The sequence below is a fragment of the Phoca vitulina genome, unplaced genomic scaffold, assembly GCF_004348235.1.
Source record: "Phoca vitulina isolate PV1807 unplaced genomic scaffold, GSC_HSeal_1.0 scaffold12, whole genome shotgun sequence".
NCBI lineage: Eukaryota > Metazoa > Chordata > Mammalia > Carnivora > Phocidae > Phoca > Phoca vitulina.
Window position 1 is genome coordinate 18,246,799 of NW_022589715.1, and position 24,296 is coordinate 18,271,094.

General features: G+C 39.1%; 1 protein-coding gene across 5 annotated transcripts in view; it reads right to left on the reverse strand.

The window, feature by feature from the left end:
* The window catches only part of CTNNA2 (catenin alpha 2), a 1,077,601-nt gene that overhangs the window by 661,319 nt on the left and 391,986 nt on the right, over nucleotides 1–24,296 (reverse strand). The window lies entirely within an intron of this gene.

Consider the following 24,296-nt stretch of genomic DNA (forward strand, 5'->3'; position numbering starts at 1 on the left):
GAGGTTACTGCTTTACAAGGGGGATACTATTTTATATCCGTGCACTGGTTATATCAGTGCTTCTTGCATCGTTGCAATTGTAGGATGTTGTCCTTAAAAACTTAAAAGTAAATGAGAACACCAAAAACAGGGAAAAATATACTAGACCCAACAGGATACAAAATCTATTAAAACCTAACTAGGAGGGCACCTGCATGGCTCAGTCAGTTAAGCCTCTGCCTTCGGCTCAGGTCATGATCTCAGGGTCCTGGGATCAAGCCCCACATGGGGCTCCCTGCTCAGCAGGGAATCTGTTTCTCCCTCTCCCTCTACCTGCCGCTCCCCCTGCTTGTGTGCTCTCTCTCTCAAATAAATAAAATAAATAAATAAAATCTTTAAAAAAAAAAAGCTAACTAGGAAATGTGACCCATCTATGTGTAAGAGAAACCTCTCTAATCACCATCAATGAAGAGCTTCAGTGAAAAAAATACTCCTAATGAGTTAGATTTTCCACTGGAACTGATGATAAATCTTTTCGTGATTGACTGCAATTTATTTTAACCTATGAAATGTTATCGCAGAAATCTCAAAGTGACCTCTGCTCATGTAGGATTTAAAATACAACAAGGTAGTACTTGAAGCCCTGGATAATATAACCAATTTGAAAATACAACTTATCCGTGCTATAACACTAACACATCAAAATTCTTGGGGTATTGGTTCTGGTTACTTGACCATTTATAGCTAAACTAGCCCCTTTCCCGTTGGGTCAGCAGAAGCTAGCTATATGTGCCTTTGAAGGCTGGTATCTTCCATGCATCAGAACCATTGCTGTAAATATCAGTTTCCGGTTTCCTGCAGAATAATGGAAGTGTTGACTCATTGTGTGCTGACCCTGGAAGTGACTTTCTGAAATAAATCTATATTGATTCACTTTAACTATAAGCCCCCAAGGGCACCCTTCTTAGTGAAAGCGACAAAGAGTCCTGAACACACTGGGGAGCCCACTGTGGGGGCTCAGAACACAGTGTCTGGCATGTTATCAGCTTGTTGTCTGATAATGCACCTTTATCTTACTATCTCTTCTCTGAAAGGAAAAGCAAGAATAAATTATAATGGAGGGCTATGGGGTTCTGGCTAATTAAAGTTTTGTTCTATTTGATATTGGACTATACCAGGCATTTATCTTTATGTCATTGAGATATGTATTTTGTAAGTTATATAAGTTTAAGTAAAATATATAAGTTTAAGAAAAAAGTTTGGAAAAAAAAAAAAAAATCTCCTTTCTTGGCCAAAGTAATAGACTCAGTTTTCAGTTCAAAGTAATAGACTCCCAGTTCAGGTCTCTCAAAATACTTGTATTATTGTGAAGTGTTGTTGATCATCTCCCTCATTTGGTGTTAAATATGAAATGGAGTAGGAAGGCTAAACTTAGCCTTTACCTTGGGCAACCGCTCCCACTCTGTTAGGGTAAAGAACCATGGCTCTGGTTCCCATTTTGGCTTTCATCAGTTATGTGAATTTGAGCACAGTAACCTCCTTGTGTTTCTGTTTCTCCCCCTTGGGAGAAGAGGGCACTAGACTGAATGGAAGCAAAGGGTTCTGACCATTCTACTGATGATATTTCCTGCCTTCCTTGGTCATGGACTTCCCTCTGCCTAGAATATCCTTTCCTACCTTTTCACGTAACTCCTTAAAATTCATTCCAAACATCACTTTGTCCCTGCAACTTTTCACTCCTAATTCCCTAGATCCAGTTTAGTAGCCACCCCCCCATTTTTTCCTACTTCCTTAGCACCCTGTGTGCAGCTCTGTCCTACGAGGGAGGCATCAGTGGATCACTTTGGAGTCTCCCCTAACAGGCTGTCCTGACCACCAGATTTGTTCAGCCACATCATGGGCACTCATCTAAATATCTGCTGAATAAGTGACTTTCTCTACAATCCCAGAGGGCCAGACTTGTGACTTATTTTATTCATCTCCAGGATACTCAGTATATAACAGTATATAAGAAAGAAATTGATGTAATTTGATACGCAAATCAAAACATCTCATGCTTGCTGATATGAAGAGCTAAAATGTCATATGAAAAAAAAGAATTGAACATATTGAACATTGAACACACAAGATGCTAACTATGTAGAAAAAGAACATCAAAACCTTCACATGGAAAAATAATGCAAAGATTTACACCAAATGTTCAAAGCGGTTGTGACTGGGTGATGAAAAAAAATATATTTTTTCTGCCCTCTTTAATTTTATATTTTCCAATGCAAGGAGTATGTATTACTTCTAAAATTCAAATGATGGGAAAAAAACATAAACTTGTTTTTAAGAAAAGGTAATAGTATTAATTGATGTCCTGTGACCTTTGCTCTTCGAGAATGGTGATATATATGCCCGCAAGCTGGGGACACTGATGCTATCAAGGGTAGCATCAGGACATGTCTGTCTCCGGGTTTCTTTTTATATACAATACGAATGAACATCTATCCTTTCGAAGCCACTGTGATTTATGTCACTCTTATTAGCAACTGAATACAATTCCTGAGTCCTGTCTTGTAGGGTGTTTGCTAGAGAACCCAGACTCCTTTTTAACTTCCTCCTCTGAAAAGGTATTTTATGTTTTCCCTTATGTGGGAGCTAGGTGTTCCCAATGACTTTTCCTAAGTCAGGCTTCAGGGAAGCCATATGTCCATAAATGGAACTTCAAGTTCTCAATGTGCCCAATGGAGCAGTCCATATAGAGTTTCCACCCTGTGTCTCATGTGGTTTTTCTCCATGCCCGAATAGAATGTGGAACACAAATGGGATCTGTAGCCAGACAGATAGGGATCCTAACTAATCCTGACTGGAGATAGTAACTTAGTGCCTCTCTGGTTTGGTGACTCCAGCAAAATGTGGCTCAGTGTGTGAGAACAATAAATGATAGCCATCATCAGGCATGTTAGTGCCTGGACACCCTCATTTGGCATTCTATTCCTACCATCAGGGTAGTTGGACTGGCAGAATCAAAATATTTTAGGACTCAGGGCTCACTATATTTTATTTCGACTTTCAGTACTCACCACGACAATAATGTCTTCCCTTTGGTTTTCTTTGTAAAAACTGAGAACAATTCCCTAACAAAACAAAACCTAGAATTTGAGCGAGGAGAGCCCTGATGGATGGCCATGCCCTGGCCTTAGAAGTCATGGGCCTAGAGACTTAGCTCAGCTCTGCCCGACTAGATGCGTGACCCTAGGCAGACCAACACCTTCTTGGTTCTAGGTTTCCCAGTTTGTCAGTTGGGAGTCAGGTTCCTGGTAGAGTCTGGAGTCTGTCTGCACAGGTCTGAATCCTAGCACAGACAGCTGCCGCCTGCATGAAACGGAGCAAGGTAGTCACACTCTTTAATGCTCAGTGTCCTCAAGCATGAGATTCAATTAATAACAGTCGCTCCTCAAACTGTTGGGGTGGTGATGACCTAAGCCAATCAATATAAAGAACTTACGCCTGAAACAAAAGTCCTAAATAATGATGTTGTGGTTGGGTTTATTATTAATTCCAATATGAAAAGTTAGACCGTACAATCTCTAAGAACTACTACATTTCTTTTCAAAAAGTACTTTTCTCTCCTCGTACTAAACACCAGTTTGGTTTAGAAATGGATACCATCCTGCACTCGGCACCCGTATGCCCATGGAATTCTTACTACTTGTGGAGCAATCTCACTAGCGAGATTTACGCGTTGCTTCTTATGAAATAGCAGCTTCAGTGTCTCATGACAGGTCAACTACATAGAACCGGAGTCATGACTGCTGCCGGACTACTCCAGCTAGAGCAAAGCAGGAATCACAGAGTTAGTGGCCAGATGCAGGGCTGATGTAACCTCTTCTGAGGCAGCAGTAATGAGAACAAGGCAGTCAAAATAAATGAGTCTAAGACCACAGTGAAAGGCCAACTTTCAAATTATAGGCTATGGAGAAACAAGAGCTATTACTGAGAAACAAGCTAACCAAGGTGAGGATGTTCGTTTTTGAGTAATGGTGCAAAAAACATGGGTCTAAAAGTCAGACCTAGTAACAATGCTAGGATCTGCAGAGCTGTGTAAGGTGGACCCACAGCTGCCCAGCTGGCTTAGAAATGCAGAAGCTGAAGCCTGCTGGTCCGACTAGATGTCCTTCAGTAGGCTTGCTGTGGTATCTGAAGTTCTTACTATAAGGATCACTCCTTTGGGAGAAAGCACTCTTTCTCTAACCCTTTTTGAAAAGCAAATGTGTACCTTCAGAGGAATACCGATGAACACATACCAAATTAACACACATTTATCTCTTCATCAAATGTCACCTCAAATGCAAGAGTTCTGAGGGTAGGACAGGAAAGCCTAGATTTTCAGCCGAGCAAGTATAGTGAAGATGGAGGAAGAGGCTTAAGTCATGGTGAGTGGACAGGATAGGTACTAGATGGCACAGAGGATGTCTAAATAGGCAGGGAAGAGTGAAAGTGTTTGGAATTCCTATATGAACATCGTAGGGATAGTTAGAACCCATTAGAAGTACATGTGATCTGCACATTTATATGCATCAGACTCTTTATAGACCACTGAGTGTTACTCTATTTCAATTCTTACTCTCGTCCATGTGACCCCATAGAAATAGTTGCAATGGGAACTCTGTAAATAGTTGGGGATTGCACCACAGAAAACCCTGATTTTTACTGGAGAGAGGAAAAAAAATCATTAACATTACATTGCTAAGAGGCCAATAACATTAACGTGGTTAAAAGATTAAGTTTGCATATTAAGACATTTGTGCAGCCATAACTGATGTTTCAACTCTTCGCAAAGTGTACATATCCCTACGGTGTAAGGCTTTCAAAGGTAGCATACTATTTGGGAGCTCAGCTGAAATAAGAGTCCACCAAATGTTGCTAATGAATGACCTTATTTCTTTGGTAACTAATTTGCCTGAAGATCAAAGTTGTGGGAGCAGACTAGTTGAAGGCTAACTATCTGGTTTAGGGGCTCACTAGTAAAGAAGTCAATCCTATGCATGAAACACAGCTGAGTCATAGTTAATGAGCCTTTTCTGTTCATTGTCTGTACATCCAGGACTGTGTAGGTATGGGTTTCTTATCAGCCCACATATTTTATACGAAAATAACAGGGTATTCAATTGGGGTCCCGGGGCTTGGAATTAATAAATATTTATCATGCTGCTAAGATTAATAAGAGTCACCATATGCACAGAGTGAAATATTCTCGCATGCAGAGATGTATGTATGCTTGACACCGAGTCCTCTCGGCACTGCAGAAAGAATCCCCTAGGTTGGAAATTATTCTTTTTTTCTTCAAATATCTTAATGGTCTATCCTGACTTCTTCAATAGCAAGTGTTTTATAAAATGCCTCTTCTTTCTTCTAATAGACTGGTAGTTTGGGGACCAATGTTTGGTGCCTTGCAAAAAGTTCCTGCTCGGTGAATGTTCATGGGATGAGTGCTCAAGAGGCTCACATAACAGTGGGCATGTTTCTTGGAGATGAACGTTGTTTCCAGGACCAGAGCCTGGGGGTGACAGCCAAGTTGTTCACTGAGCCAAACTGGGATTAATCCTGGAAACTTGACCTAATTGGTAAGGTGCTCTAATGAAACACATTTGCCATATAGACCACTTGAACATATTATTAACATAAATGTCCCAGAGGAAGGGAGCACAATGCTGGACAGAGAGAGAATCCTGACAAACCCACTTATGCCATGGATGCCCATGCACTGGCTGACTGTGGGTTCTCCCAGCAGCCTTCACCTGCTACCTGCTGTCACTCTAGAGATGGCTGGCTGATTGCTACCTTTTTTCAAATTACTAGGCTAAGGAAAAGCTTAGATGGAAGAAATGGGGATGGGGTGACGGACTGTAATAGGAATAATGAGAATTGCCAAGCAGAAGTTATTCCCAAATGATAGTAGTTACCTGCAATTTTACATTTGTAATTAGCACAAGCATCCTAAAAGACAAAACTATCAGAAAATCCTAGAAGTATTCTAGAACACTTCTTTAAAAGACTGATTTTCATTTTATTTTTAATTTCTTTGCATATAAATTTGCTCTTATATTTTATATGTTCATGCTCCTATATACTGAAATAACATGATGCAATTTCCAACTCGACCTAATTTATGAGGAGAAAAAGACTCAGTATTAACCTCTGTTCAGATAAGTTCTATAAATCAGTAATGTGTATGTGCTTATAAGAAAATGATGACTTCGAAATTCTGTAAGATTTTTCTTTATATTTTGTAACTGATCATTGGTGACATAAAACATTCATTTCTATCTATATCTAGACTTCTCACTAAACTTTTAGTTCTAGTAGCTTTCTAATTGGGTTTACTGACAAATGACTAATCATAAAATACGTAATAAAGGTATTTTTAAAAACTGAGCAAAACAAGCCAAATAAAAACTCTCAAAGCCAACACTATTTTTTAGGGGGAAAGTAATTAATGTGCTTAAAAAAGAAACTAAGAATGTTAGGAAAAAATATTTTTTTAAAAGGTTACAGAACACAAAATGATTTCAGTGGATATATTAAAAGAACTATTACTTGAATATATTTACTCTGATGTAAACAGATGGGTGCAATAATGGGGGGATGAGAGAGAGACTGGCCGTAGAAAGTTAGACCTTGAAGAGCCCCGATGAACAATCAGCTGATGCAAGCTACTTCAACTATCTATCCTCTACATAATCAGCCACTCAAGACACTCAGACACAAACAACTTGGCGCTGTGCCTCGAAATTTTGTTTTAAAAAACACAAAAAAATAATAAATTCTGGTTTGAGGAGTCCTATCAGCTTGATAAAACTAGATTTCATTCTGTGTTCAAAAATTCTACAAATAAGAGCTCAGGTCAGGCCCCCGGCTTTCCACTGCTCCAGGTAATATGATTATGTTGGATCCCAGCACTCCCACCTATCAATGTCCATCTTGCCAGACTGCTCCATGACATCGTTTATCAGTGATAGCTGCCCGGTCTTCAGTGCAACAGCTTCCGAAGAACCAAAGGTTTTATTACGTTAATATGTTTCTGACTAATTCTACCTTATCTACTTATTCACCTTAGCTTTAAAACCCAATTAAAATCTCATTTATTTGATCTCTGGATTCTGAACACTATTTGGCAACGCATCTAACAGCCCTGTAGTAACTACATTACCACACATTAAGCCTTAAGGTGTTCTAGATAATACTTTTTAAAAAAAATTGGCAAGTGCCATTTAGAGGTGCAGCAATCTCTTGAAGGCTCCCTCCAGCTCATCTGAAGAACAAATGCTTTGTCCTTATTCAAAAAGTGCATACTTTGATTTTATACCTGTGATGTGAGTTATAACTCATGTGCATAAATGTGAATAGAGCATTTGCGTTTCTTAAATTTTGATTCACTTTTTCTACGTCAGATAACAAAATCTTCTGACAGCTACAAATTCCTCCAACACACATGTGTCCTAAAATTTTCCAAATTATGAATATACACGTACGTATGAATGTTACACTGAGAAATCTCTATTTAGAATGTCAGTCCAAGTAAATCCTCACTACTGTGTTTCTGATACTCCATCTTCTGAAACTGGGAAAAAAAAAAAAAAGTCATGTGATGTTGATACTAATTCACTTTAAAATCAAGCTCTAAAATGTAATTTTCATTCAAATCATTACATAGGTATTAAAAAAGGGGGGCTTGTATGCCTTTCAAACAGTGATGGCAATGAGCAGATCTTCCCCTCCCCATCTTACTTCCCAGCTCCTCCTCGGGTGGGAAGAGGGAGAAGTGAGGGCACGGCTGTTTTTGAGGGCCTAGCACTGTTCCAGCATTTTTCACTTCTGTTGATCTTATTTAATACTACAATACGGGCACCTGGGTGGCTCAGTCTCTTAGGCTTCCTACTCTTGATTTCGGCTCAGGTCATGATCCTGGGATCTCAGTGTCTTGGGATCAAGCTGAGCTTCACTTCGCACTGGGCGTGGAGCCTGCTTAAGATTCTCTCTCCCTCTCCCTCTACCCCTCCCCTGATCTAAAATAAATAAATCTTAAAAACGAAAACAAAATCAAAATACTATAATAATTCTGGGAAGGAGGTATTATACCAATAAAATCTGAGCAGAACAACAAATAAAAAAAAAACAACAGGGTAAAACCATGTTCCTCAACATATTGTGACTTACAATTCCATCCCATAGTAGGCTAATGGAAAGAATCTCATAAAACATGAGCAATGACTATAAAAGTAAATGCAAGGGCCTTCTCCATCAGAGTTTCCCAAACATGATCTTAGATAGAACCTGGATGGAACATTAAGTACCACTGAATCACTTGGAAATGCAGGCCCCTTTTCTCTTTGAAGCCCCCTGATTAGGTCTAAAATAAAGTCTTAGCTTCTAACTTGATACTTCAAGCCTCTCCAGCAATCTTCCTTTGGAACAGAGGGAGTGGGCCCCAGGCACGCTTCAGTATCTCCTTAGTATTTAATTTCATTGTATTTATTTTTGTGGTTGTCTCATGCTTCATGACAAATGATAATGATGTTCTGTTGAAGGCACAGTAAAATGTGACTAACTTATAAAGACATATGATTTTAAAGCAAGGAAATGTGGAGAAATACGGAGTAGTGGGAGAGGTGTGCAGACATGGTAAGCCATCATCAGAGCGAAGACATATGCCTGAAAACTGGGGGCACTATGCAGAGAACATTGAGTAAAACCAGACTGCCTTCCAGATCATGAAGACTGGCCCAAGCTTACAAGCAGGCTGTTCTCTCAAATTTCATTTCTAAGCTTGTTATTTGGAACACTGATACCAGTTTTCTTAACAAAGGTCTGATGCGTGGTTGTTAATTTTTGCAGCCAGGCCAGAATGCCCTAGAGTATAGCTGAACTGGCATATGTTAGAAATAAAAATTGATTTTTAAAATAAAGTGCAGCAGAATAAGAAACATCCTTGTACTTACTCTGACTGCTTGCTTGTGGGGTGAGATCTGATTGAATAGAGAGTGAAGGGGGGAGATTAGGAAAAGGCCTCTAGAGGTCACTGGCATTATTCATGGTATCTAATTTCATCTCAAAATGAAATGGACTCTTCAGGTCAATACTTGGCAACTAGGATAACCAGAGTGGCTTTTTAGTGGTTTTTTTGTTTTGTTTTGTTTTGTTTTTGTGCTTTTAAGCTCACAAAAGGAACAAAGGGACAGAAGTGGGGGGAAAAGGATGAGCACAGTAAGGGGGGAATAAAGAAATAAAAGTTAATAAATTTTAGTTTTCAGGGCTCTTCACCTGCATAGCCCCCCTCCAAAGGCCTATATCTAATAGTAATTCATAATTTTGTATATATTTTTTAAAGGATGACTTCCAAGTTGCATAAGCTTCAGACTTCCCTCTACCCTAGGAGATAAGGTGAGATTTCTCCAACATATCAAGGCAGAAGTAGGAATATGGATGAAGAGGAGGAAAATGGTTACATCTCTCTCCAAAAGAAAGAAGTTTCCCTACACAAAATTAAGGATATTTACAAATGAGATGGGGTGAAAGATGCAAGGAGAGATGAGCTCTTGGAGTTCCCAGAAACAGCCACTAGGTGGTGCTATTAGAAGGGTCACCGAGGGTGCCAGGTGGCGCAGGGATGGGGGAGGTGGTGGTGCTTAAGTCCCGAGGAAGGAAAGGGGGGCAGGCTGTATAAAATTCTGCTCTCATAGGGCACAATCAAGAAGTTGGTTCACAACTAGTGGATTCTCACTATCCCCCCTTTTAGCAGCAGAGCAAATTAAGCAATGCTGCAAACTCTAGGTAAACTTTTTACCTTTACAAGTTCTCTGCCTTCAAAAGCATTTACCACTGAAATTGACTTGGTGACTTTCCAACAGGAGGGAACACACACCCAGCATGGAAAAACTTTTTTTTTTTTTAAACACCGTCAGAAATACTGAGGAAAGTACTATTTTCCTGGAAAGAAAAATAGATTCAAACAAATGTTTTCTTTCAATTTAGTACACATTGACTAGAGTATATTGTTCTTGTAAAACTTTTGGATCTGATGTCTTATTAGAAATCCTGTACCAAATAAAAATAAGCCTTCCACTTTATTTATTATTAAATCTCTCTCCATTGCCACTGTACACTGTGGGCATGCAGATCGCTTAATTATGCAGGGAACAGTTATAGCGTGCAAGTCTGCCCTCTTCTGGGCATATCCCTGGAAAGCCTAAAGAACTGTGACTTGCATTTAATTTTTTATCTCAACAATTCTGTAAATAAACTAACCTAAAAAGAAAAAAAAAAGTCACTCAAAAAGGAAATCCAGCAAGGCAAAAGAACAAAAGATACATTATTTATCACCACCAGTCTTTTGTCAATATCCTTTGGAAAATACGTAGCAGAACCGAAAACATATTAGAAGAGCAATTTTCAAAAGGCAGTCTTTTCCCACCCCAAAAAGACTTATGTATTAGACTCATATATAGTCTTTATATAACCACAGTGTGACACAGAGTCTTCTATTTCAAAGATATTTAAAGCTTAGAATTTCACTAGGGCACCAAACTAGGTGGGACACACGGGGCTGACCATGAGATCAACTAAATCCAGGACTCTAAAAATAAATGATGTACTCTTTGTGGGGAGGCAGTATAATAGGAGTGTGTGGGCTCTAAAATGGGACGGAATGTTAACAGGCATATAACTGAGTATAACCAGTTCTTTGTACATTTCTTTTTTATTTTCCCTTTTTTTCAGCTTTTTGTAAATTTGAAATTATTTCCAAATACAGAGTTAAAAAAGAAAAGAAAAGAAAGAGATGATACTCTGGGCAGACCCAGAGTCTAAATCATGGTTCTATGTCCATGTGACTTCGGACAAGATGTTGAACTTCCCTGGCCCTCTGCTTTCTCATCTGTAAAATCGAAATGATGCTCTCTGCCTAATATGACTGTTAGCAGAATTAAAAGAAATAGGGGCACCTGGGTGGCTCAGTGGATTAAAGTGTCTGACTTTGGCTCAGGTCATGATCTCAGGCTCCTGAGATCTAGTCCCTAGGTTGGGCTACCCCCTCAGTGGGAAGTCTGCCTCTCCCTCTCTCTCTCTCCTGCTCTAATAAATAAATACAATCTTAAAAAAAAAAAAAAAAAAAAAAAAAAGAATAAATGTAAAGCACTTGATTCCATGGCTGGCACAGAGTAGCCTATCATTAATGTGGTAGTTGTTATTGTTAGTTTCATTACTATTACTAGTTGGGGAGGAAGGTTAGTTTCCTTCAAGGAGATCCACTAACTCTGGGAAACACGAAGCAACTATACAAAAGCATCAATTCAATGACCTATGCCATCCATAATCTTATCCAAATAATTCTGGAACCTATTTATACTATCATCCTAAAACACCTCTTAGGAAAACTACTTCAATTTTTCTGCTCATCTTTTAAGGTGAAATCTTGTATTTACTCAAAACTTCTCTCTTCTAAGCAATGGTAAATATATTTAGAATATAGGATAGGACTTAAACCAGTGGGCTGGATGCTTCCATTCCACCAAAGGGTCCCATGACTTTCTTTGGGGGAAACAGGGAAGAGCCCCTTGCTCCCCTATACCATGTCACATCTGCTGGTGTCTAACACTGAGCTGCACAGCCAAGACACAGTTCTCACCAGGGAGGCATCAGCTGGCCTCCAGGGCCACATGCCCTCTGACTTGAGAAGCTCAAGGACTGCTGGGGATGGGGCCTTCCTACGGAATGATATTAGGAAAATGGGTTTGGAATTCAGACAAACCTATGTCTAAATTCAAGTCCCACTTGTAACAGATCTTGTAACCCCCATCCAATCAACTTATTTGAGCATCAATTTTCTATTCTCTTAAACTGGGGACAATGTCTTTGTCTGTTCAGGTTGCTATAATAGAAATACCATAAACTGGATGTATTATAAGAAACAGAAATTTATTTTTTACAGTTCTGGAGGCTGGAAGTCTGAAATCAGGATGACAGCATGGCTGAGTTCTGGTGAGAACTGTCTTCCCAGTTTCCGACAGCCCACCACTCATGGTGTCCTCATGTGGCAGAGAGAGAAAGCAAACTGTCCCCTGCCTCTTACAAGGGCACTCAACCCATTCACTAGGGCTTTACCCTCATGACCTCATTGAACCCAAACTGCCTCCCAAAATGCTCACCTCCTGATACCACCACATTGGGTGGGGAAGGTTTCAACACATGAATTTTAGGTGGACATAAACATTCAGTCCATCCCCGACCACTCAACAATTTTGCAGAGTTGCAGGGTTAAAGATAATGTATGCTTTTAAAAGGACGCACAGTACTGTTATTAGTTTTGCTGTTGTTGACATTGCTATTATTATAAAGTCTTGAAATCAGGCCAAGTTTATTTTCATCTTCATTCAGATCTATTCAAAGTCAGAAAAAATAAAATTTCTTTTAAAATGTTCATTTTGATAATACATAAAATTAAAATAGGTCAAGAATATTTTTAAGGTTTTTGGTATAGATTTACATAATTTTCAATTTAGATCTAAGAATTTATGTAGCCTTGCTTTCTCATTTTATAAATATTTGCCAAAACTTACAGTCATTTTATTGCAGGCCTGAACCTAAAACACAGACCTCCTCTTTTTTCATTGTGGTATGGTTTCTACTACTTCCTGTGCCTTTAAAAAATTTTATATTACTGATCTTTAAATAATATACAACGTAATCTGGAAATGGATTCAAGCTCTCATAATTACTTATATAATATTAAAGAACTAAAACCACATTAACATATAGAAATAAATGGAGGAAAAAAAACATTTTAAATACACTTAAAAGTCAATGGGTGGTGGCATCATGTAAAGAATAGGGGTTCCAGAATCCCAAAGACCTGAGTTTGAATTTCAGCCTCATTGTTTAGGCTTGTGGCCCAAGCTCTATGAGATTCAATTTTCTCATTTAGAAAATGAAGATAAAAGTCCCACCCTAACAGCATTCCCAGGAAGGTCGAATGTGAGAAGATGCAGCATTCCTGGCATATAATATGTCAGTTCCCTCCCCATAGCCCTATTTTATATCAAGCTTTTGAATCTATGATGCATGGAGTAATATTTACCCACCTGTCATGGAGATTGTTCAATAAATACTAATGTGATGATGGTCATGTTGGCGGTGATGCTAATACAGAAATCAAAAGCCCTATAAAGTGAGACAAGGGAACTATAATTACTTAAGACATCCAGAAACAAAAATCTCTAAGTTGGGCTAGCCAAAAGTACATGCCTGCAATCCAATTTGGTAGCAGAAAACCAATCTGAAATCATTTGTCTACATAAAAAATAACAGGGGGATGACCTGTGAAACACTCCTTCCCAGAGATCCCAGGAATCAGTGCCCGCCATGACAGTGGGTTCATCCCACCACAGACGCCTTTGTTTGGGAATCAACAGAGACCTTTCATGCACAGCATGAAATATGAAGTGAGCGGCAGGTGGGTGGCTCAGTCGTTAAGCGTCTGCCTTCTGCTCAGGTCATGATCCCAGGGTCCTGGGATTAAGCCCCGCGTTGGGCTCCCTGCTCCTCGGGAAGCCTGCTTTTCCCTCTCCCACTCCCCCTGCTTGTGTTCCCTCTCTCGCTGTGTCTCTCTCTGTCAAATAAATAAATAAAATTTAAAAAAATATATGAAGTGAGATGGTAAAAGTAACAAGATGAAGACTCATCACGTCTGTAATTCAGTGTGTCTAATGAAAAGTTTGAGGGTATAGTTTCTTAATATTCTATTAAAAACGGGCCTGGTTCAAACTCACATAGCCTTGTGTAATCTTAAACCAGCAATCAAGTGAAATGTACTTCTTTTACACCCAGTATTGAGATTATTTTAATATTGTAAATTGTGTGGTCCTCAGTATCCATAGATAGAGTGTAATTCAGTAAGTGGCCCATTTATACCAACCATTCAGGCTGCAACAATATTTTAAAATCAAGTATCAAAACTCAAGGTTAAATTCACTTGCTCTAGAATTAAGAAAACATGGAAAAGTAAAGAATCTCACACACAAATGCTTCAGTCTAAGTGGCTGAGAGGTGCCCATGGCTAGAAGACAAAAATCTTAGAGGTTTTAAACTAATATTTCACATATTCGTGAATACCAAGTTCACTCAGAGTTCCCTCTTCCGTACCCTACACTAGCTTTCTCCCCCTGCTTCTCTGTCCCTTCCATCCATTTCTTCTCCTTTCTTTCCGTCCTCTTCCTTCACTCTAAAACCATCATAAGGCAGCACCTTTTCAGAGCAGGGAAGGATACAGGAGCTAGAAAGTGGGCAGGAAGGCCAGTCCCAGACAGCCTCTGTTGCCAGCACTTTGCAATCTGGGTGTGCAGTAGTGAGATGTCCTTTCCTTTGACTCTAAGTGGATGGTGCTCATCACCCCAGGACCTCCTGGATCTGAATGCACCTCAAGATCCTCACTCTGTGAACTAGCCTCATGAAAGAATCACATGTGTGAGGGAGGGGAAATGGGCAATTCCAGACAGCATGCATATTCAATAGTGACTTCCAGACACAACTATTCTTGTTAAAAGATGGGCAGTGGGGAGTTTTGGCACCGTGACAGGGTAAGGAGAGAGGGATTCTGAGGGCTGGTGATCTATACAAGATCCTCAAGTCATATTGGGATTAGGAAACTTGGAAAGCATTAAGCTGACCGTGCTTACCTATATTGCTTTGGGAACATCTGTTGGTCTTTTTTGAAGTTGTTTGCCCATTTTTCCTCTTTCGATACTATCATCTGAAAGGTATAACCAGTACTTCTCCAACTATCTGAGGTGAGAAGCACTTTTTTCCATCTAATTCCAATCCACTGCAAACTGGTTACCCTTTTTTTTTTTTTTTTAAGATTTTTTTAATTTATTTGACAGAGACACAGCGAGAGAGAGAGCACAAGCAGAGGGAGTGGGAGAGGGAAAAGCAGGCTCCCCACTGAGCAGGGAGCCCGACATGGGGCTCGATCCCAGGACCCTGGGATCATGACCTGAGCCGAAGGCAGATGCTTAATGACTGAGCCACCCAGGCACCCCAAACTGGTTACCTTTCTTAAAATTGAATGAAATTGTTATGACAAAGTAAAAATGTTACAAAAAGTTTCTAAATGCTGGTAATTTTTGTACTTATTGTAAACTAGTAATAATTTATGAACTAGTACTTGTTCTCAGATCACACTTTGAGGAACACTGGCACAAACTAATTGAGAAATATATTCTTCACAACTTATTGGAGAGATGGGGACATACAAGGTCTTGTAAGCACTACTAAAGCCATATGCAGTGCAAAGGGTTGCATTGTGCAGGACATTAAAATCACCAACTCAATTTCATAATTAAAAATATGTGACCAAAATCACCTGAAATTTTACAAGCCATATATTATTTTTGTAGTTAACAAGTTAAACCACACAAAGGTGGAATACAGAGGTAAATTCCAGGTCTAACTGCTCTGTCAGAAAAGAGGAGTTAAAATTTGCTTTAAGTCATATTTACTGCTGTGGGATTCATAACAGGTCAGGGATGTTCTAAAGACCTATCTAGTTCTACCTTCAATGAGAACATGGGTCATATTTTTTTAAAAACAAAATATTAGTTAATTTGATGCTTGAAAAAGAATCACAACTAGAGTTCATCTTCGTAAGTGAAATGACCCATGTGAGGAGGGTCTTGAGAGGATCGAATTCTTTTTCTGGTGGCAATCTCAGAAAATATAATTGCCAGTGTCGCCTCTGGAGAAAACTTGCCTTGAATCTTTACCACTCATTAATAGTCAAATGCCCTTTGGCCTCTAGAAAGGCCACAGTAGTGGCCAAACTCAAAGTATATGCCAGAAATCCAAAATGCGTGTCCAGGCATGAAGGGTTTATAATAATGAAATCCTTATTTGACAAGAGTTCCATGTTCCTCCAAATGCACCAACACCTAGTAGTCTTTACTATCTCCAGGAACAGAGGAACATCTAGGAGAACCCAAAGTTGTGTCAGCAAAGACTAAGCCAGACAGTCTTCCCTGGGAAGGAAGATGTGGCTAGCAATCATGTTATTTCTCATGGCAAGGAAGAATGATTCTCTTCTTGGCTAAATCTAAGCCAGGTTCCTTCCACCTAAGCCCTTAACTCAGCCAGATGCTAGATAAGCTGCAAAACTGTTCTGTCAAGAACTGATGAATAAGGAATGTGGAGCTGAATATCATTTCCATTCTGATTATTTCAGAGCCCAAAGTTTCCTCTCATTTTTCAAACTAGTCTCATGTATAAGAAAAACTAGACAAGTGGCAATCAAGGGACAAATAGTTTGCCTTGATGATGGTGGAGCCAATCTCAGTCCCACAGATGCACTTCTACAAAATCACGGAAGTGCTAACTTCAGGGTTGGAAGAAACCTTAAAGGTCAGCCTCCCATTTAAATCTCTTGTTACGGTGTCCCTGCTAAAGGGCCACATGTTCTCGTGCAGTGCACCATCTAGTGAGAGAATGTACTAGACTTGGAGGCAGCTCATGGTGCGTTAGACCACAGAATTTGTTGGCAAGTTCTGTCTACTCACAAGCTTTTGTGTTACGTTGAGCCTAAATACTTCTTTGCTATCTTATGTACACTTTCAGACTCATATAGAATAAATTTCTCTTTTTCGTCTAATAGTTCTTCAAATATTTGAAGACTGTGATCCTCTTCTCACAAATTTGATCAAATCTAATCAAAACATCCCTGCGTCCTCGAGTGTCACTGTTCCGATTCTCTACCACCTTCTTTACTTTGTGAAGATTACTACCATAAATTTTTCTCTGGAATCAGTTTACTAGCCATTCAAAGATTTAACCAGTCTTTAACATACTAAAATGCCCAGAAGGACACTGAAAATGTTTTAAAGGATTTGCTGGCCTCCCAACACCCATCGCATCTCCTGGTCAAAACAAGAACGAGGTTACCCTTGTAGTCAGTAAATCCATGTAAGGTTGTATTAACTACAGATTTTCCACCTATGAACCTGCAAGTCATCCCTTTAATAATGTGTTCTATAATTTTGCCTGTTATTATTATGAAAGAGACAATAGATGTCCCAAGGTCAGGAATATGCTACCACCATGATTTTTTCAGCACTGTTTGGACTGTATCACTTGATAATAAATCAAGGGAAGAAGAGCATTTCCCAGTGAGATCTCAAACCACACTGAGGGGCTGACCCTATCAAATATGTCTGCATCTACACGAAGCTGCTTCATAAGCTCCATATCTATCACCTAAGCTAAATGAAACTTGCCTCAGGCTGACTGGAAATCAGGCCCATCTATCAGTTTTCCTGTGGTAGGTAATACTCCTTTTGTTGGATAATCATGTATCAAATTTCATTTGAAACAGATTCATCTTAATCAACATAATACTTTATTTCTCACGTCATGAATTACCACAATGTTCAAAATGTAGCTATTTGAAATCAGAGATAATGACTAGAGTAGTGTATTTCTGGACATTACAAAGTATAATTTCCTTGAAGTTATACATAGTGGCTCTTCTATTCAACTTTATATTCCTCATAGTATCTAGAAGAGTGATTTGCTCATAGCGGATACCAAATAAATATCTGAACACTGTTGACTATTAGAAATATCACCTTGCTTAAGTCAATTGCATGACAATTCAAACCGCAGCTGTCATTGGGCAGAGACTACCAAAAGGAGGACTCCAAGTAGCACATCATCCTTAGAGGAGATCCTTGAGTTTCTTCAGGGGTATGTCTGAGATCTTTGTGAAATCCCTCACAATCCTTTTCTAACATTCAATTTTAGATGTACAATTAAAGTATATCTGAGAAAGTTAAATAATCCATTCAGATTCAATGAACCCAAGACAAAGCTAAGTATATTTTTTTATGGCCACTTTTTTCCAAAGACATAACATTTTTCATTTTTAATCTAACATTTTGAAAACCATGCCCCATATGTTGCACCAAGAATGACCACCTGAGAGGCAGATACTGGATCGTTTGCCAGGCCTGCTCTCCAGATTAGCCCTTGGCCAAGAGACCTAGCCTGTAAGTGGACCACAAGGTACGAGATGCAAAGCCAGGACTCAAAGCGACTGCAACACACTTGATACCATGAGCTTTTTGCAGCTGTTAATGCTAAATCAAAGACACTGATGGTCTGCTGTGTGAAGATAATAAGGAGCAGAAGAAAACACTTATTTATACAGTAACATCATATGATCAAATCAAGTATCTGGCAGACTTTTAAACACTGTAAAATGTTGTGTTTTTTGTTTTATTTTGTGGAGGGAATAATATTGTCAATGAATTTGATTATGCCCAACTTAAAGACCTGTTAGTTAAATGAACAATAAATATGTCTCATGAGAACATAAAAGCAACAGTTTTATTTCCTCCCCATTCTCCAATTAAAAAAAAAAAAATTCAAAAAACAAACAGCAAAACAAAAGTAGCCATCAAGTTACTTCTAGCCCTTCTCCTTGAATGTGTTTTTCTCCTTCTCATTCCCCCATCTTCTCCCTAGTTCAGACTCTCTCATTTTCTGGCTGGACTTACCTAAGAGTCCACTCATGTGTCTCCAGGCATCCAATCTCCAGTGTACACTCTCAGAAGCTACTCTGTGTTGTAGGCAGGGTGGCTGTTCCCCAACATTGCACAGGTGACCCAGTATCACTCCCAAACCAAAAAACTGTCAGTGAACAACTGCCTACCACAATAAAGCATGCATTTCTCAATTTGGAATTCTAGTCAACTGCAATCTAAGGTTGACCTTCCTTTGCCGACTCTTTTTTTCCTCCATTTAAAGCCCTTTTATCTAATCAAGCTGACTTACAGTGCTCAGAAGGTACCATACACATTTATACAATGAATTTTACTTTCTATCATTCCTCACACTTAAAGTACCCTTTCTCTGACGTACATGCCTTCCAAACAGCTCAAGTGCCTCCTCTGCCATAAATATTTCAGGATCTTGACCCAGTTGTCCTTCTGAAAACCTAACTACCTATTTCTGTCTTGCTATCTATTTATTATTGTTAGCTGGAAGGGACTTCATAGTCTTAAAATACTAAAGAGCTCCAAAGTAAGTCACCTGTCCTACTGCCCATTGCCCTAAACTCTGTATCAAGTAACTCCTAAAAGATGACAGATACTCAATAAATTATTATTCTTTCCAGTTTTAGATGCTCAATTCTAAATTTTAGTTTTTAAATTTTTAAAGAAATAAAATTTCCCTCACCCTGCCAGTGAGTAGCCCTACAGCAAGTATTTTCTCTTACTATGATAACTTTATATAAGTTTAAAACATTATCCCCAAGTTTATTCATTATCATTTCCTTTTTGTGTTACAGAAAATGAACAGATTGATTTACCCAGCAAGTGAGTAAGCATTAGTTCTGCTAAACTGCATTGGTATAATTCAGTATATCATTACAGTCTAGGAAAAGGCCTCCAATTCATCTGTAGCTATCAGGGAAGAAAATGATACACTATAAAGAAAATAAAATGTTTTAGGGAGATATTTTAGAACATTCTAACTTATTTCTGCTGCAAATATTATGTTTATGTTATTCTAAAAACTGCAAATCATGGCAATTTCTAAAGAAAATAGTGAAAATGATGAGTGCCAAGGTATTTGGCATCACACCTTGTAATCGGCGTGCTGTTCTTGGGGAAGGGCACGGCATAGAGTCTGTGGGGAGTGATGAGAGAGAGGCTCCCTGCAGCAGCAGGATGGACTAGGGGCTGCTAGGAAACTCAGAGCAGAGACAGAGAGGTGGCCAAACCCATTCTCACTTGTCTGGGTAGAATGAATACAACCAAACTGACAGCTAGAATGCAGTAAAAAGCTCATACTTTGTACTCATCTGGATATTTTAGGGCAGGTCTGCCTATCTGCAAAGAGCTGAGCCTCTCTATATTATCATAATCTTCAGATCCATGAGTATAATCACAGATTGGTCAGATACCTAAATAATTCATGTCTTACAATTAACTTTCCTGTCAATTATCTGGTTACTTCAGACAAAAGTCTTAGGGGTATACAGTACATCATTAATTTTCAAAATCTGTCTTGCCAAGAGGATCTGTTTTTTTCCAAGTGAAATTTTATATGAAAACCAAATATTTAATTCAATTAGCATCAGGACTGCTAAGGAAGACGTAGATACAAGGGCGGGTGGAGGGGAGGCAATGAAAGTCACACTTGTTCCTATGTCCTCCTCACTCACTACTGGGGACCCTGAAGAATCTAGGTCTCCAGGAAATGCAGTCTCAAAACTAATAAACCAACTTATTTTTTTTTTCTTACTCTTTAAACATATAGACATATGTCAAGCTAAGCTACATGTGATTTCCTAGCAAATAGACTTTGGTTTAGTGAGAATTATTTGGTGGAAGTACTTATTTTGTAAGGAAAATTTCATCAGGTGCCATGCTAATAATCATGATATATTAGGGATAAATCACAAGAGCTTCCCTAATGGCTGTCTGGAATGTTAAATATCCCATGTCTCTTCTTATCACTGTCTTTGGCAACGGGGTATAAATTTTTCTAACAATATGAATTGATAGAAATATCAATGTGGCTATTTATAAATCAAATCATTCAGTCATATGCCTGATAAAAGTTCTAAGGATATAAAAATATAAGTGCCAGAGTCAGATACAAAATAATACCACAGGGTATTATTTTAATAATAATTCACGAGATAAACTTAACTGACTTAAAGTAACCTTTAGAAAACAAAGGAGGGCGCCTGGGTGGCTCAGTCGTTAAGCATCTGCCTTCAGCTCAGGTCATGATCCCAGGGTCCTGGGATCGAGTCCCACATCGGGCTTCCTGCTCGGCAGGAAGCCTGCTTCTCCCTCTCCCACTCCCCCTGCTTGTGTTCCTGCTCTCGCTATCTCTCTGTCAAATAAATAAATAAAATCTTTAAAAAAAAAAAAAAATAGAAAACAAAGGAATTTACAAGAATACTCCTTTTACAAAGACATTTCAATGAATAAAGCTTGTGGCTCTCAATATTTTGGAAGAGACACTAAAAATTACCAAATTCTAAGAAAATGATTGAGATAATAACATCAATCTCTATTCTCCCTTAACACAGTGGCATGGATCATAGGATGGTGTCAACTGTACCACTGTTATCAGTCAGTAACTAAGAGGAAGACAGCATCCAGTAGACTTAAAAACAATCAAAGTTTCTGAAGAATTTTTCGCCATCATGTGATAAACGTTCCGCTTCTATTGTTATCCTACATAAACAACAAGATCAGTATTCACAACCACACCTTCTTCAAGGTCTAAATTGGAACCAGTATCTATTATGTTTTGGTTAGGAATAGTACAGACATGGAAACACAACAGAGTACCTTGATCAAATAGATTCTCCCATTTTAAGCTTTACTCCAACAGACTGTTTCCCTTCCACTTTTATCGAAAACTCTCAGCTCACTTTGAAAATGCTTTGATCAGCTCAGCTTTATTCATCTCTTTGGTCAAGCTATGGTACAAAATGACATGGATCCTGGAAATAGATATGGAAGGAACCTGTAATCTTACTTAAAATAAAAGGTGTGGCTGAAGATGGCAGATTTAACCCACTGATTTATATAACTGGTCTTCTCTGAAACCCAATTAAAAGGACCATACGGCAATTTTCTTTTGAAGGCATCTATCCTTATGGACAAAGACAACAGGGGAATACAGCATGGCAGTATTTTGAAACTGGATGTCAGAGGGAGATGTACTAACTCATTCAGCTGAGAAAGCTGAATCCTAGGCCAGCAATGGGGAAATCTCAGAACAACCCAAATCACACTGCAAAACCCTCAAAGATCAAGGCACTTGAGGCATCAGCTTCTTCTGGAGGCAAGGGGGGCAAAGTTGAGGTTGAAAACAAGATGACTACTTGAAATTCCATTTAAAAAGCAGTTAGACCCCCAGATCCTCTCCCCTAATCCAGGCTGCAGGTAATTAGAGGTTTATTTTCAGAAAAGAGCAAAAGGCCGGTCTTTGGTTAGGCATGACTCAGTGAGAGCAGAGTCACTGCACTGAACACCTGGGAAATTGTGGGACAGTGACACACCAGGGCTGGCTGTTATGGTTACCACTTCTACTGCTGTCTCCTAAAAGGTCTACAGCCTCCAACTAGCAACTGAAGCCAGGAGGGTCTGCATTGTCAGGGGGGGAAAATCAGATTTAATTGCTCCATGAACACCTTCTCTTGTCAACAAAGGTCCTTTTGGCCCCTCTATGACTGATTCTAGTGGCTGTCCCATAAGGCAGCTGCTGTCTGCTTTCTATTTGAGGTTTTGGCAGGGTTCTGCTAGGATCCATAGATGCTTGCTAAAAGAAGAATTGTCCAGAGTCTACCATATGATTAACCCTGAGAGATCGAAAGAAGTATTTGGGAAAAGATAAGTAATACATGGTTTAGGGCTTCAAACAGAGGAAAAAGAATATTAAAAATCCAGTATTATGTCTAAGTCCATTAAAATATAGATCATGAGGCAATGGAAATAATCAAAGAGTGGCAATGAAGAAGCCAGAAGACCTGAATTCCAATTTGTTCTATTTGTGTTACTTTGAAAATGTCCTTAACCACTTGATTTTTTGCAAATATCTTGATGTTTGTTTTCATCCAAATAGCCTGAAATCAGAAAACAGGGGCTTTAGGAAAATGGATGGTGATCCTTTCAGCATCCTTAAAAACAACAACAACAACAAAAACCCAACAACAAAACAAAATTTAAAAAACGAGAGACCTGGTTTTATAGGTTTTACAAATGGAGAAGGAACACTAACAGATGAGGAAAAATGAGCAAACCAAAGAGATAAGAAGCATAAAATCAGGCCAATGCTGATAAAAGAAACAATATCTGTGATAAGATGAAGTTTACAGAATTTTATTTCTAAATGTTTCATGGGTACAAAGCAAAACACCTCTCCCAAAAGATGTTCATGTCTTTTTTTGGCAGGGATCAAAAGTATGAAATTAGCCACCACACTGCGGGCCACTTAAGGGATTCCCTCTAACCCCAAGTGTGCAGAATGAATAATAAAAAGGCCAATGTTGTCTTCTTTTTTTCCTGTTGAGATGAAATTTATGTAACACGCCAACGTTGTGTTCTTGAGGCACCTTAGGAGGAAAAGGGGAAAGAAATGCAAATACCTGCTTGCAAAGGTGTTCACTGGGCCATGGTAAAGGGTGGGGGAGGGCGATGTGTAGGGTGAAGATAAATACTAATACTTTGAAAATGTTACTGAGAAAACTGAGGAAAGGGAAAATCAGGGTACCTGTCTGACTCTAATGATGTTGAACAAGTTGGGTGATTCCCCAATGCTGGCTTACTCCAAGGCTGGTACAGGTCTGGAGGCATGAGAATGTCCTGGAAAACTTGGCCTGCTAGGGCCCTAGCATATGTGCTTTTCTGATATGTGGTTCTGATACAAAGGTAGATTTAAGAATCCTAAGAGTAGTCCAGTGAAACGCTGCTTCCTCTCAGAAACAGTTCCCTAGAATAATCACCGAAAGAACCTGAAACAAAAGTTCAATTCAAGGGATTGAAATGGCAAAGGCAAAGCTCTGGGTTGATGCTACAAATCTGTCAGCTGCAGCCAAACCTGCAGAGTTAGTAGAAACTGAAATCAGCAATTAAGCTGTTAAGAAAGAGGATTTTGAATCATCTGTGAGACTGGATATTTTAGTTCTGGCACTTATTGAGAGCAGAGTCCTTCTGAGGATGATAAATTCTCTTTTTACAAATGGGGGATAGATGTGTGGGAAGAAGTGCATTTGAGGGAGGTGAGCTTTGAGAACAATAACAACAACAACAAAAAAACCACAGCCACCCTTCAATTAATAGCTCACAGGTGAGATAATAGTTCGGATTCACTTGTCTATTTGTCAGGAATTCAAAGAAGGGCTTAGCCATCCAGCTTCACTAGTCTCTTCTGAAATCCTAAATGTCCAGGCTGAGTAAAATGTAGCTCAGTAAGACTCCCCAGGCAATATTCACTTGATGCTTTCTTACAAAAGTATTTATCTCCATTCACAGAAAACCCATTTTAAGCCCATGCTGTATTAAATCCACTCTTGATGTGATCCACTGATTTATTACATCAGGGGTTCCCTGCCTCACCTGCTCATAGAAATCACTTGGGGTACTTGCTAAAGTTAAGAGATTATCAGCCCCCTCTTTGGGACACTGCGGTTCCACAGGCTGAGGCTGGGCCTCTGAAGACACCATCTAAGTGAGGTTCAAGAGCTGAACTGTGACGCTTTT